The 15,322-nt window shown below is 37.2% G+C and overlaps 1 protein-coding gene across 4 annotated transcripts in view; it reads left to right on the top strand.

The window, feature by feature from the left end:
• The window catches only part of CLTC (clathrin heavy chain), a 61,877-nt gene that overhangs the window by 1,330 nt on the left and 45,225 nt on the right, over positions 1-15,322 (top strand). The gene's annotated exons all lie outside the window — the stretch shown is intronic.

Raw genomic sequence — 15,322 nt, forward strand, 5'->3', positions numbered from 1 at the left:
TTTCTTTGGGATGGTGTGGCTCTTACCCCCTCTTTGGTTCTAGAAGGTAGGAAAGAGTTATTCAGAGGTTTATCTTGGGGTCTGCTGGAGTTTAGCAGTTAGTTGTGGGCCTAAGTACCTCCCTCCCTCAGGATTGCCTGGAATTGAACGGAGCCCTGGGGATAGAGCACACCTGCTCTGAGATATGCTACAAGGTTATTTGGTCTGTAATTTGTTTCCTTTTAGTAGGTTCTAGAATTCTTCCCCATGGTGCATTATCCCGTAGGCAACACACTGTCTTATCTGGCAGCATGCCATGGAGGGCCCAGACAGGTGATTGTTGGAGGGCTTGACTGAATTAAGTCTTTCCTGATGTGATTTTTTTGTTCACCAATCTTGGTTTCACTTTTGCTCAAATAATTTATTCATATTAATTTTCTTCTCAAATATCCCTTAAAGAGGCCTGCCTCAGCTCAATCTTCTGAAAGGCTAATTTCATGATAAAAGATGCCACGGATTGATATGACACTAATATTAGTGACCTTTTGGACATTTTACCACTGAAGGTTAATTTTATTTACTTTCTCCCATTGGTGTTAGCATGCATAAAGGATTCTTGTTAGTAAAAAGGTTTACTATTCAGATTTTCAGTAACATAATTTTATATTTCTTTACAGGTATTATCATTTTTGCTTACACCATCAAGAAATTCTTTTTCTTTAAGTCTTGAAATGTAATGAATATTCTTTACTCAAAATGAGTTAAGTAATACTCTTCAGTCATCTGTCTGTGGTTTTCAGATCATTTATCTGAAGTGATGGAACACTTTTATAATAGGTTAAAAAAAGTTAAGTGACAAAATAGATGCAGAAGTTATTTATGCTCAATCTTAAGTTTTAATTACTGTGGTTACTTCTGTTAAAGTGTGGTGTAAGCAGATGTGGAATGTTAGGAGTTCAGTGTCCTTGAGTGTGGACGAAAACACACGCTCCTCACACTACCATGTATCTAATGCATAATCTTTCTGCAGACAGATGTTTGTAAAATTGTCTACGAGAAGCAGGTACAATTGCTGTTTGTGAGGCAGAGGTATAACACACCAGTAAATCTCATTTCTTGACTCGTGGTGGTTTGGGCAATGGCTTTTCATTTTTATTAAAGAGGAAATAAGAATTGCTAAATAATATCAAAGATTGGAATCCAACTTTGTCACTAATTGAAGACAGACTTAATATGAGTCTGACTTCTGAGGGATTCAGAATTTCTGCAGATACTTGAGTGAAGCCATTTTCTTCTCAAATAATTCGAAGAGTTGAGTGTAAAGCAGCTTTTCAATTACACTCGGAGAATTCAGTCATCCATATTTTAGAGTGATGTGCCATACCTGAACTTAAGCCTGCTATTGTGACTGTAAGCTCCAGCTCAGTGGTTTTCACCTGGTGTGCCACAAGAATTTTTAAGGCATGCAGTGTCTATTTTGTCAGGGGCACTGACCTTGTTTCCTTTAGCTTGTCATAGAAAAAAATGACAGCAGCCAATGCAACAGTAGCAGTCCAGTGTGAATAAGTCAACATTATACTATTTTTTGTCAGATCAGCGAAAATGATTATTTTTTTGGCCTGCTGTGGAATTTTACTAGTTTATGTGTGCCATGAGATGAGAAGGGTTGAAAATTGCTGCTCCAGTTGATAATGATTAATTGTGCAAAGCCCCAATTGCCAGCCTTTTCCAAGATCTATATCTGTCTCAATTTTTATCCCCTCCATTTTAAAAATTAGGAGGGATTATTTTAATTGGCATTTTAGGTCTCGGACTTCTGAGTCTCTGACAGTTAGCTAAGAAGCAGAAAACACCCTGAATACTTAGGAAAAAAAATTAGGAACAAGAATTGAGGAACTTGAGTGTAGAGTTAGCTTATGAAAGCTTTGGAAGGTGAACTGTATATGAATTAATTTTTATAACATGTAATTACTTTGGGCAGCTGAAGGATCTGTCTTTGGGGTTTGGGACTATACAGCAAATAAATATTAATAGTTTAAGTTGTGAAGTTTTTTTTCCTTTTTTAGGATACTTAGGCTGATAGGAGTCAATAGGTGAATGCTTACTTGAGCAAGATAGAGTTGCAGATTCTGGAAAAAAAATCCTAGGCTATACATATAAAATGTTGCCTGCAATTCTCAGTTTTTGGCACATTAGGGGCTGTATCTTTATGCCAATTGATACATTCCATTGTATCCCAGGTTCCTTGGGTCTGCAATACGCCCCCTCCCCGTTCTTTTCCCCTTAATCCATAAATGGGCCTGGAATTGTGCTGTGAGTTGAATGGTAGGAGTTCCTGCTATGGTTTTGGTTTGCAGAGATAAAGCAATGTTAAGTATGAGTGGGATATGCTATGTGCTTACCCGTACTGCCTGAGAGAGGCAACTGCCTGGAATTATGGTGCAGTCTACCCTGGGAATAGCTTCCAGGTTTAAGATGGATCAAGTTTTTCAGAATTTTCCTAATGGTCAATGTACTCAGCTTAAAGGGGTGTGGCTAATTCTAGTGACCCTGCTTTTATTCTTAGGAAATAATTTAAGACATGGAACCGTGTGTGTGTGTGTAATCTCAGTCATTTTCATTTTAGTAAGCAGTAAAATACCAAATACTGATTTCAGGAACCTCAGCCTATGTTACTGAATTATATTTTACAAGATGTTTTTTTTCTGTCACTGTTATCAAAGTGGTTTTTGCTTTTTGGGGGTTACTGTCCATTAGAATTTTCTTCCATGATGTAAACTTGTACTAGCTACATAGGGATGTTGAACACTTGAAATGTGGTGAGTGTGCCTGAAGAGCGTTTTTACTTTTAGTTCTTTTAAACTAATTTAAATGTAAATAGCCATATGAGTCTGTTGACTGTGACATTGGACTGCACAATTATAGGCCATACCGATGTGCTTGGTGAGAATGAGGATTTATCTGACCACCCACATTTATTTGCTTAGAACATTTTGTTAGCTAAAATTAAAACATTGTTTGAAAGTGTTAGTTGAATACTGTCTCTTGGGGAAGTGGTGATGATGAACAATGACTAATGAATGGAGGGAGCAGCAGACTTCTTGTGAGAGCCTGTTGTATCTTATGAATATGGCTGGCTAGTTTCAGGTCTGCATTTAATTCTCCGATTTTTTTTCTAATTTTTGAAAATTGATTTTAGAGAGACAAAGAAACATGGATTTGTTGCTGCACCTATTCATGCATTCATTGGTTGATCCCTGTATGTGCCCTGACCACAGATCAAACCCGCAACCTTGGCGTATTAGGGCGATGTTCTAACTAACTGAGCTACCCAGCTAGGGCTCCTGTCGTCCTTAAACAGTTGAAGTAAGTGACACTCAAACACAGTGTCAGAACGGGATTTGAACCTAGGTTTACTGACACAAACTATTTCAAAAAAGAAGAATGGTTGGCCTTAAGAGAAGTTATACAGTATTCTGTATGCCTTTTTTGGTTGGACTTTGTTCTAAGAAGTGATCTCTCTACTGGTTTAAAATATGTCTAATGATGTGGTATAGTAGACAGAATGGGGGTTTGGGGGTTGTCAAGACCAGTGCTGTCCAATAGAAAAATACTAAGGGCCATATATGTAATTTTACATCTTACAAGGTCATATGAAAAGTAAAAAACAGGTGAAATTAATTTTAGTATGTTCATGTAAGTTAGTATACCCAAAATATTACAATTTCAACCTGTAGTCAGTACAAAATTTTCAAATGAAACATTTCACATTCATTTTGGGGGGAAATTACTGAATTTTCAAAATCTGATGTGTATTTTACACTTAGAGCACATCTCAGTTCAGACCCTATTTTCATTGGAAATATTTTATCTGTATTTAGCTTTTATAAAATTTACAATTGGAAAGGCAGATTTGTGAACCTAGGTTATTCCAAGCATGCTTAAGTTTTCCATAAATAATCGACCATCAGTAACTTTAATTTTAACTAATTTAAATTTTAAAATAAATTGAGTCACAAGCCCTGGCTGGTGTAGCTCAGTGGATTGCATGTGGGCTGGGAACCAAAGGATCTCCAGTTCAGTTCTCAATCAGGGCACATGCCTGGATTGCAGGCCAGGTCCAAGAGGGGACATGCAAGAGGCGACCACACATTGATGTTTCTTGCCCTCTCTTTCTCTGTCCCTTCCCCTCTCTCTAAAAGTAAATAAATAAAATTTAAAAAAAATTCAGTCACAGTAACCACATTTCAACTGCTTAGTACCACATATGGCTTATGGAATGTGGTTACAGTATTGGAGACTGCAGGTTAAGACTAACCTCTCGTTTGTTCTGTGTGAATAGGCGTAACTGCCTCACAAAGTTTCTGTGGCGGTCTGAGATCATGTATATGAAAAGTGTTTGGGTGTAGCACTTTCAGAGCCTTCGTTGTCAGATATATAATTTGTGTCCTGTACGTTTTATTCAAGTATCTTGGAACCAGTGACTGTTTAATTTGCATACTTAGATTTTTATGGCTCATAAATATTTGGTATATCCACCTAATATCTGAGTATTTATCATATATCAACTACGTTAGCCCAGGAACAGAGCGGTGAATGAGACTGAGTGCAGTTACTGTGGTCGTGCTTGCATCGATGAGTTGACAGAGGCTGTCCACACAGTTACCGAATGTTTAATACTGTTCAGAATTTAATACAAATATTAATGATACAAAACTGACCCTGCTCTGAAACTGTGCCCAAAAGAAAGAATGTTTTAAACCTTGTACTGCATACCATGAGCACTCATTATGTACCCTTGGTACATTTTTAGTTCGTGTTTCTTGATGGGAAAAATGTAAGACACCTAACCGTATCTGGTAAAATACCCACCAGTCAGGGTGTTTTGTGGGATGCTGGTCAGGCTTTTGTTTTTGTTACATATTTCCTCCTATAAGATGGTAGTGTTGAAGTAAATGTTCTCATTTAGATGGGAAATGAATTCATTGCTGAGAGATACTTTAGTCCTATATATTAAAATGAGACCATTTCTCCAATCATTTACACACATGCCACAAAAACAAGACTACTTCATAAATCAATTTGTAAATCATAGCAAAGTTTATAGCTCTAGGTAAACTGCCCGTCTCCACCCCCACCAAGTGTTGGTGGCTAATGCTCTTAACTCAGTAGGATGGCAGCAGGTTCGGAGCTGAATGTATTACACAGAACCCATCTGTCAGACTTGGATTTTGTGTCTTTCGTATTATGAAAGACACGATTTAAGATATTTTGTCCTGGTTTAGTGGGAATAATATCCATCAAATCTTAATTGCCCTGAAATCCACAAGATCAAAATAAATAGCTGTTTGAGTACCTACTGTGTACCAAGAACACTCCGAAACATTTTATGTTTATGATCTCATTTCAATAGCAAGATAGTCCCTTCAGGGAAGTAGAGTTAGACTTTGCAGGTGAGGAAACAAGTTCATAGCATTTAACTTGCAGAGTCACACAGCTAACAAGTGGGTTTTCAGACTAGTACTTGCTCTCTCCAGTGTGGTACCTTGCCTTCTTTGGTGAATGATCTGTGTAATTTGAACCACAAAGTATACCACAGTTTGTTTATATACTGTGATGTTCTTTGATTGTACACATTCTACTAGTAGTTTATTTTTAGGTCAATAGTTTTTATATTTGAAAAGTAGGGGCCAGCGAGCCAACATTTGATTTTTTTTTATGCCTTAAACAATTATTTAGATCATGTTTTTAAAGGGCTTTATCCACGTTCCCACTAGAAGATTGTACAGAATGATTGGGGTCAGATGATTTACTTGGAACCAGGATTATCTATATCCTGTTCATAAGGCTGAACTTCTTAAACTTCTCCTCAGATATTTCCTTGATGACAAGAGAATGAATGTGTTCCAGCCACTTGTGAAAGCAGGAAACTTCTGCTTTCTATTTTACTGTATTATGCATTCTTTTGTGTTTATACTAATGTAAAAGTTGAATAGAACTGTAGGAAGCTAATTGTGCTTAGGGAGGAGGAAAGTGGGAGTAGAACATGCTTGCTCAGTTTGACTAGCATAACCATTGAGGGGAAATGATTCCAAATTTGTAGGGTTGTGCTTGGGAAGCAGAACATCCAAGTATTGTAATATTAGTACTTCCTGTTCTGAATCATTGGGTAAATAAGGACATTTCTTTAAGTTTTAATTAAGTAAATTAGATTTTAAAGTGTATAGCTGAGAATAGGAAATGAGTCCATTAAGATCTTTTCATCACATTAAAATGTTATAAATTTTGCAGTGTGCTGTTGTGTAAAATGTCTCAGATATTTAACCCAAACTCTGTTTTTTTAGCTTTTCTCAGCTACCTCATTTATTAAATTAAAGTAATTCATTCTGCGCTGGAGGGGTATCTGTCTCCCTTTATCCAGTTGAGTTGAACCTATGTGCCATGCTAAAGGAAAAAGCCACTGCCTACCTAGTTATGGAAGTTTTTTTTTAAGATTTTATTTATTTATTTTTAGAGAGGGAAGGGAGAGAGAAAGAGAGAGACAGAGAGAGACAGAGAGAGACAGAGAGAGAGAAAGAAACATCAATGTGTGGTTGCTGGGGGCCGTGGCCTGCAACCCAGGCACGTGCCCTGACTGGGAATTGAACCTGTGATGCTTTGGTTCGCAGCCCGTGCTCAATCCACTGAGCTATGCCAGCCAGGCCCTTGGAAGTTTTACACCATACTCTTTCCTCCTCCTCATTTTCAATATCTATTCCATTTCTGGAGTAGGGAGGGGAAGAACTCTCACACTGGGGGTGCTGGCTTTGCAGTTTTTGATGACTCCCATCAGTTGAAATTGTGGGAATCTTAATAGATGAAAAATTGGAATTGGGTTGAGAGTTACTTTCATCTATTTCTGACCAGCTGCTCACCTAAGAAGGAGGGCTTAAAATCCACCAAGGGCCTGGCAGGATAGCTCAGCTGGTTACAGCATTGCCCCTATACGCCAAGGTTGTGAGTTGTCTTTGGTCAGGGCACATACAAGAATCAACCAATGAATGCATAAGTGAGTGGACCAACAAGTCAGTGGTTCTCTTTCCCCCGTCCTCTCTCTAAAAATCAATAATGACAATAATAACCCCAACGTGAACAGAGTAAAGCCAAAGATTATTCATATTACTCACCTTGACAAAGAGATGACTTTGGATGGATCTCATTATTTGAAATCATCTGAATTGGTAAGAGGTAAATTTAACACACCTGATAATTATTCCTCTTTGTATGGCCTCACAATTATAACTGTTGGATGTTATAAGCAAACATTTTAAATATTCCTCAAAAAGCAATCCCTTAGCAGTATGTTTCTAGAGATCATAATCCAAGCAAATGGAAACAACTTTCATAATAGGCAAGTAGAAATTCAAGGCATGTTATAAAATCCTCATGGTTGCACTGTAATGGATTAAAAACAAAAACTTTGATGAAATGGAGATGACTTTCCAGTGCTGGTGAAGACACTGATGTAAAAAAATGCCTATGAGTTTAAATAGAATGGTTTCTGAAAGGTAAAGAGTAGAAAAATATTTCCAAATTAATTATTTTATAATTTAAATTATCTACATAAGCTAAGTAAAATAAATGACTACTTGAAGTATATATTACACATATATAATTCCTAGGAGTTTATACTTTAATGGGACTAAAAGCCTTTTTAAATTGAGGTAAAATACACATAACTTAAAATTAATTATTTTAAAGTGAACAAATTAGAGGTATTTAGTACATTCACAGTGTTGTACAACCATCACCTGTATCTAGTTCCAAAGCTTTCTCATCCTCCCTGAAGGAAACCCCAGAGCCATCAAGCATTCTTTTCCTTCCTCACTCCTCCTGTCCCCTGGCAACTACTAATGTGCTCTCTCTCTGAATTTACCTGTTCCTATAAATGAAATCATACAACATGTGTCTCTAACTTCCTTCACTAAGCATAATGTTTGAGGTTCATCCATGTAGTACTGTGTATCAGTACTTCATTCTTTCATGGCTGAATAATACCTCATTGAATGGATATAGCACATTTTATTCTTTCACCAGCTGATGGAAATTTGGGTTTTCTCCACCTATTGGCTATTGTGCATAGTGCTGCAATGAACATGAATGCATACGTTTTTGTTTGAATACCTGTTTTTCAGTTCTTTTGGATATGTACCTAGGAGTGAAATTGCTGGGTCATAAGGTGATTGTATGTTTTAATTTTTTGAGGGGACTGCTCAATTGTTTTTCGTAGCAGCTGCCTCATTTTACATCGCCTTCAGCAATTTATGAGAGTTCCAGTTACTTTAGCATTCTCTCCAACACTTGTCCAAAGGTGTTTTTTTTTTTGTTTTGTTTTGTTTTGTGAGGGGGAGGGACTGGAGAATAGACTACTTGGGAAATGAATACCCTATTTGGGCGTATACGATATTTTTTTAGTTCTCTTTGTTCTTTCCTAAGCTTAGTAGCCCCACCTTTCCTTAAATTGTGTGTCCTACTTTAGATGCATTTGCATTTCTTTGGAGATACTACATATATCTGGGCCAGACATGCATCCCTGTAACCTCAAGGCCCTGTTGTAATTGCCACATGCCTGTTAATGCAATGAATAGAAGAGACCATATCTACTGTAGAATTCTCTGTGTATTAGTACAGTGTCTGGCATACAGTAGCTGCTCGGTAATTGTTTAAATGTGTGATTATTGGAAAAAGTACTACAGAACTAGGAAGAGACGAGAAAATACTTTAAAAGTTTTTTTCCCCCTGCTAGAACTGGAAGAAAACTTTAGAAAACGGTTGGCATCATTTGTGGCATGCAAAAAACACTTGATAAAATATAAGCAGGCCTGTGAAGATAAAGGGGTGAAAGAACAGAACATGTACAGAAACAGTTGATGCTGAAGAAAATTAGAAGCAGAATTGCCCTTGTGGAAATCTGCAATGTGAAAGATTAACCTGATTTTTTTTTTAAGATTTTAAATTTAGAGGAAATTACAGAATTAAATACAAAACCAAAATAATTGGAGTGGAAGCTCTTTTCAGACAGTGGAGGAGAACTTTCCTGACATGAAAGAAAGATGAAAGGGTTTGGTGTTTTGAACTAGGCTGGAGAAGTTTTAGTGTCCTGTATTATTAAAAGAAATCTACAAGTGTCCAGGGCACACCCTTTTCCTGATCAAAAAAATCAAGCCAATCTTATTTAGTTTTTAACAGTGAAACAGTATAGGGTTTTGAGATGATGGGAAGTTTTTTTCTTTTTAGAGGAAGAGCTACAAATTATGCCCTCAAATCCCTCTGAGCCTGACTCCTGTTTTTCCCCCTGTAGTTTAGTCCCTCGGTAGTAATGACAGATTTACAGTTTAACACACAGTAAACAAAGGAGACAATTTAATATAAAAGTTGTACTTAAGTAACAGGTTATAAAATACTGAATTGATATTAAGTCGCCAAATAATGATCAATAGGTATTAATAGAAAATAAACCGTGGTCATATAACCATTTTAATGTTGTTTTGAATTCCCTGAATTTAAGATTTTTGAGATAGTCTGTAAGTGTTCGTGCTGAGTGTTACTTCATTCACTCGATTGAACTTGAAACCTCCGGCATTTACGTTCACAAGGAAGCATTCCAGTGACTCAAAAGTAAAATAAAATGGTTCTGGTCTTGTAATTTGTAGCACCTGAGTTCTGATCATGCTTTAAATGATTGAACCAGCTAGGATATTGAGTGACAGAGCATGATGGCTAATTTCCTAGCAGATCTGTCAGTACAGGCTAGAAAAATACGTGAATATCATTGATGAGGTTGAGCTGAATCACTGGGTTCCCACTTAAAATAACGTTTTGTGAAGTCTGTAAGTGGTGTCACAGGATGAAGTTTTCTTCAGGACCTTTATAGTTTTAACAGTAAGGAAACTAACCGGATGTTTTAGTTATTACACCAGGAAACCGTCCCCTTGCTATCTGCCCAGGATGACATTCAGATCATCCTTTAAAGATCTTTATGTTAAGTCAGCACTGAGTATTGTAATCTTGAACCCACAAAGTAAGCCTCATTTCTGATTCTTTGAAAGGAAAGTTTGAATAAATTCTGCCCTTGACCTGCATCCCCTGCTCCTCCCGTGCAGATACACCTGTGAAAGCTTTGGTAGCACTCAGGTGCTGTGTGCCAGCTGACTAGCTTTTATCTGGGAAAAGGCATTACCTTGGAGAGTCAAGCCCGTCTGTAAGATTTGGGGCATAAAAACTTCCCTGTATTCTCCTGCAGCTTTGCTAAAATTGATATGTAATATTTCATCTACTTATGAATTAGTGTTTTTCTAAGAATGAGTCACATTTAAAGTTTTTAAAATTTCTAGTCAATAGTTACAAGAAGGAAAAATTCTCTTTGAAAAGTCTGATACTTTACCAAAGCTCATAGTCTTCAGTCCCTGTCTCCAACTGTGTGGTTCCTTCCTGAACATAATACTTAACAATTTGAAGTGCATGACCAGAGTTAAGAATTCTAAGAGCCAGGGATTGCCTTGCCTCAGACTAAGGCAAGGCAATCCCTGCCTCAAGGAGTATGAACAAATCTGTATGTTTAAGTGTGGGGTCAGCAAGGATTAAAGGCGTATTTATTTGTTGCTGGAAATGTAGAGCCTATAGAAAACAATGGCGGGTATCCTGTCGACGGAAGAACCAAAGGAATGCTGCATTTTCAGCATTTTTCTTTATTTCCTGTAGAAGATAGCAACTGCAGTTTTTATGTGGCGTTCTGCTAGTTTCCTGGAAGGGCTTAATGAAGTAACTACTGTCAGCATATTTTTTCACTGTGATTAATACTAGTGAAGGTAGAGGATGTTGGGAACTTTTAAAGGAAATTATGATGAGTGAAATACTTGGGATAGGAAGTTAACCAAATCTTCAAGCACTTAACTTAAAAATATCTGTATTGGGTGGCATCCAAGTATCAGCAGGTCTTTCTAAAATTGTTGACTTAACTCTCTGGTAGTAACACCTATTAAGTCTTTATCAAGATACAAGATTCATTTACATAAACAACTGAAGTAGGACTATACATAGAGCATTTACAGAACAGCTTCATCTGAAATACAGTAGCTCATACGTACTTCCTTTTCACCCTAATTCAGATGAAACAAGGAGGAAGGATCTGGAAAGTGTAAAGCCAAGCACTAATTTTGAAACATAAGTCCTTAGTAATGCTGGCATAAACACCAAGTTTTAATGTGTTCTGATTTTCAGCTGATACAGCTGGTAAATGAGTTCTGTTCTGAGTTTACTAGTCATTTATTTGGAAGCAAACTCTCCCGGTATGCTTATAAAAAAGCCTGCTTTCCTCTGAGTGTTCCTATCGAATCAAATGTAAGAACTGCCGGTTGAAATTAGTAGACTCAAAGCAAACCTATTACTGCATTAATTATGTGATGTTTTTAGGCATAAACACAATTGTGGTTGATTGCTGAGCTAGAGACTGTGCTAATGAAGAGTCTTTAGTCAAAGAATTGGACACTGAAAAATACTGTGGTTTTACTTGATTGTATTGTTTTATGCTAATTTTCATTCAATCCCTTGAATGATATTTTTATTGTTAGATCACTGGTGTGCCCTAATGTTCTGACTTACCATCGCTGGGTTTCCTCATTTCTTGATGCATGAAAGTTCTAGCTATCTTTAGTGACATATGTTTTGAACAAAGCAAATCAGCCTGCCCTACATTTGATGGTATGTTGTTAGAAGCATGACATCAGAGCCAGTCTGTTGTAGGATAGGATATGTCATAGGATACTGTAGCCCCAGAGCTACATACTAACTGGAAAAGGACAGAAATCCCTAAACTACAGAGTGCTTATGTGCCCCCACACTGCTCTAAGTATTTGCTGTGTGTTAAATCACTTTCATGCAACACCCAAGTATTCCTTGCTTCTCTTTAAGCAAAGATGGACGCTTTCTCTTTTGTGTTTGCCATATTGACAATAAAACCAAGTACAGTTTCAAAACCAAGACAGGAAAGACACAGCTTAAAGAGTTGAAAACTGATGAGCATTTAGCTTAGATTTCTGAATCTAATATTGCTGAAGGTAAGTTTTTTTTACCATATTTCTTTGATCTTAATATAGTCCTTTCATACTAACCATTTTCAAAATAGGAAAGTCATCTTAAAGTTGTATATTCTTTCCCTAAAAGTTGTATGTTCTTTCCCATGCATCTTACAGTTGTATATTCTTTCCCTCATGATATTGATGAATGCCTTAGAAATTGAGGCAGTTGTAGCTTACCAAGCACAGAATTGTCCGAAGAAATTGCATCTTATTACATCTGCACGTTCTCAGTCCGGCTCAGTCCCCAGACCTCTGATTTTTTTAATATTTAGTGACTTTTTTAGAGGAAAGAGGCATCCATACTGAGGAGTTTTTTATTAGGATCTTCCTTTTGCTAGCACTGAACTTTGCAGATTTTTTTCTCCAAGCCTTCAGAAAATATATGGACTCTGAAACCTAAAAGTTCTTTTTTTTTGTTTTGTTTCTTCCTGTCTTGTCTGAAATCCTTTTATGAGTGTGTCTCTAAATCAACTGTTCTTTGTATTTTGCCAGAGTTTAAAGTTGAAGAAGTTTTTCTTTTCTCCTGGTTGGACCCCCTCCCCCCCCCCCCCCCAAAATTCTGAAAACAGTGCTCTCCTATAGAACTATGTAGTGATAGTAATGTTCTATATTCTGAGCCTTCCAGTACAATAGTCAGGAGGCTGTTGAGTACTTGAAATGCGACTAGTAACTGAGAAACTGAATTTAAATTTTATTTGCTTAACAAAATTAAACACCTGCATGTGACCACTGGCTGCCAGTATTGGTCAGTGCAGCAAACCTCTCAGTTCTGACTGGGCAGACATCCAGTGCACGGCTCCTTCACGGAGCTTGAGTTGTTTCACTCTTGGACTGATCTTCATCTTTACCTTTTGAAATTGTAGTCTTCCTGCCTGCACTGCAGGTAAATTGCCTAATAAAAATCTGATCTTTACAATTTAATTTTCAAGTTCTGTAACCTACAGAAGAGTGGAGATTAATCTCTTTTTAAAAACATTTAAAAAGATAAATTTGCTAGCTTCTGTAAGACCAAGGAGAGTCATATACGCAGTCATCTACAGTTTTAATGATATTTTGCTACTTTTGCCTTTTTTGTTTTACTTAAACATTTTAGAGAAATCAGACTGTCGTGACATTTCACTTCTAAATACTCCAGCATTTATCTTTAGAAAATAAAGAATTTTTTAATAATCATGGTATCAAGTCTCCTCATATAACAACCCTTCAGTATCTAAAAATCAGTCCATGTTCAGATTTCTGTGGTTATCCCTAAATGTTACTGGTTCGTTTAAATAAGGAGCCTAACAAGATCTGCTTGTTGCTTTCAGTTATGTCTCTTAAGATTCTTTTTAAAAACATTTTTTACAGAATTTCAGATTTACAGAAAAACTAGAATGGTGCACAGAATTCCCATGTACGCTCTTTTTATAAAAAAAAAAGATTTTATTTATTTTTAGAGAGGGAAGGGAGGGGGGAGAGAGATTGAGACACACACACACACACACACACACACATCAATGTGTGGTTGCTGGGGGCTGTGGCCTGCAACCCAGGCATGTACCCTGACTGGGAATCGAACCTGCAATGCTTTGGTTCGCAGCCCGCGCTCAATCCACTGAGCTATGCCAGCCAGGGCCTTCCCATGTACACTCTTTATTCAAATTCTTTGGTTCTGAAAATTTTTTTACTATATCTGATTGTCCTCTTTTGTTTCTGTAGATATTTTTTTACTAAACTGTTAGGAAGTAATTTGTAGGTGTGATACCTCATTACCACTACATATTCTATTGTGTATTTAGTAGGAAAAACAAAATGGTGTTACATTGCCACACTAAAATCAAAATGAGGAAATTGACTTTGACAGAATACTGTTGTGTAATCATAGGCTTCATTCAGATTTCATCACTTGTTCTGATATATTTTTTAAAGACTTTATTTTTAGACAGAGGGGAAGAGTGGGAGAGAGGGAAACATCAGTGTGTACTTGCCTCTCGTGCGCCCCCTACTGGGGACATGGCCTGCAACCCAGACATGTACCCTGGCTGGGAATTGAATCAGCAATCAGCGACCCTGTGTTTCTGCAGGCCAGTGCTCAATCCACTGAGCCACCCCAGCCAGGGCTGATAATATTCTTAATGTCAAAAGAAAATTCAGAGTCATGAGTTGTCCCTGTCTCTTTAGTTTCCTTTAATCTGGAACTCTGTATTTGAAGACAGATATTTTTGAAGAGTACAGACCATTTATTTTTTGTGGGGTGTTCTTCAATTTGAGCGTATCTGGTGTGTGGTCATGATTAGATTCAGGTTATATACTTTTGGCAGGAATAGCATAGAGGCACTGTGTCCTTTGGAGTGCGCAGCACAGGTAGCACATGCTATCAATTCGACCCTCTGCTAGTAATACTAGCTTTGATGATTTGAGTGAAGGTTGTGTCAAACAGGTTTCTTTACTACAGATGTCTTTCTTCTTTGCAATAAATGTCTTGGGAGATATTTTGAGACTGTAAACATCTGTTACTGCTCAGAATTTCATCCATTAATTTTAGTATCTATTGATGGTTCTTGCCTGAATCAATTATTGTGATGATTGTAAAATACCTGTAGTGACTTTTTAAAAATTTTATCAGTCTTTCACCATTTTTGTTAGTGTTCTTCTGTTAGGAACAGCTGTTCCTTGTTTTAATTATTTATATTAATGTGGATTCTTAGATTTCGTAAATCTCTTAGTCTGTAATTGTCCTGAAAAGTAATTACAACAGAATTCACATAGTAAAGGGAATGTTCTTTTGTGTAAGAAGATTCTGGCCTTAGTAACCTTAGTTAGGCATATTAAAGAGAACAGGTGGAAGAGGTTTTCATTCTTTAAGAAAGTTCTGTTACTTGAGGAGCTTAAAGTTCATTTGGATATATTGACTGGGAATTGTGGGCCGTGGGCAGAGTAGGAAACAGTGGGAAACTTCGGTTTGGGAAAGGTGTAGTATAGGAATGTGAGTGTGTGTGTCTTCTGCACATTGAGGAGAGAAGTGCTGTGCCTGCTTTCCATTTTACCTTCTTTTCTCTTTAGGGGGAAGAGAATTTTTGATGGTACTGACCTTATGCCATCTGTCTGTAACAGCTTTCCCAGCTTGCTCACTCAGTGAACGTGTTGGAGATACTTTTGTGAAGTTTGTTAGAGAGCCTTAGCAATGCTGTGGTGTTCGTGATGCCCCTAAAAATAGGAATTAAGATAGCATAGGGTTACTTAGCATT

The sequence above is a fragment of the Phyllostomus discolor genome, chromosome 8 (genome assembly GCF_004126475.2).
Source record: "Phyllostomus discolor isolate MPI-MPIP mPhyDis1 chromosome 8, mPhyDis1.pri.v3, whole genome shotgun sequence".
Taxonomy (NCBI): Eukaryota; Metazoa; Chordata; class Mammalia; order Chiroptera; family Phyllostomidae; genus Phyllostomus; species Phyllostomus discolor.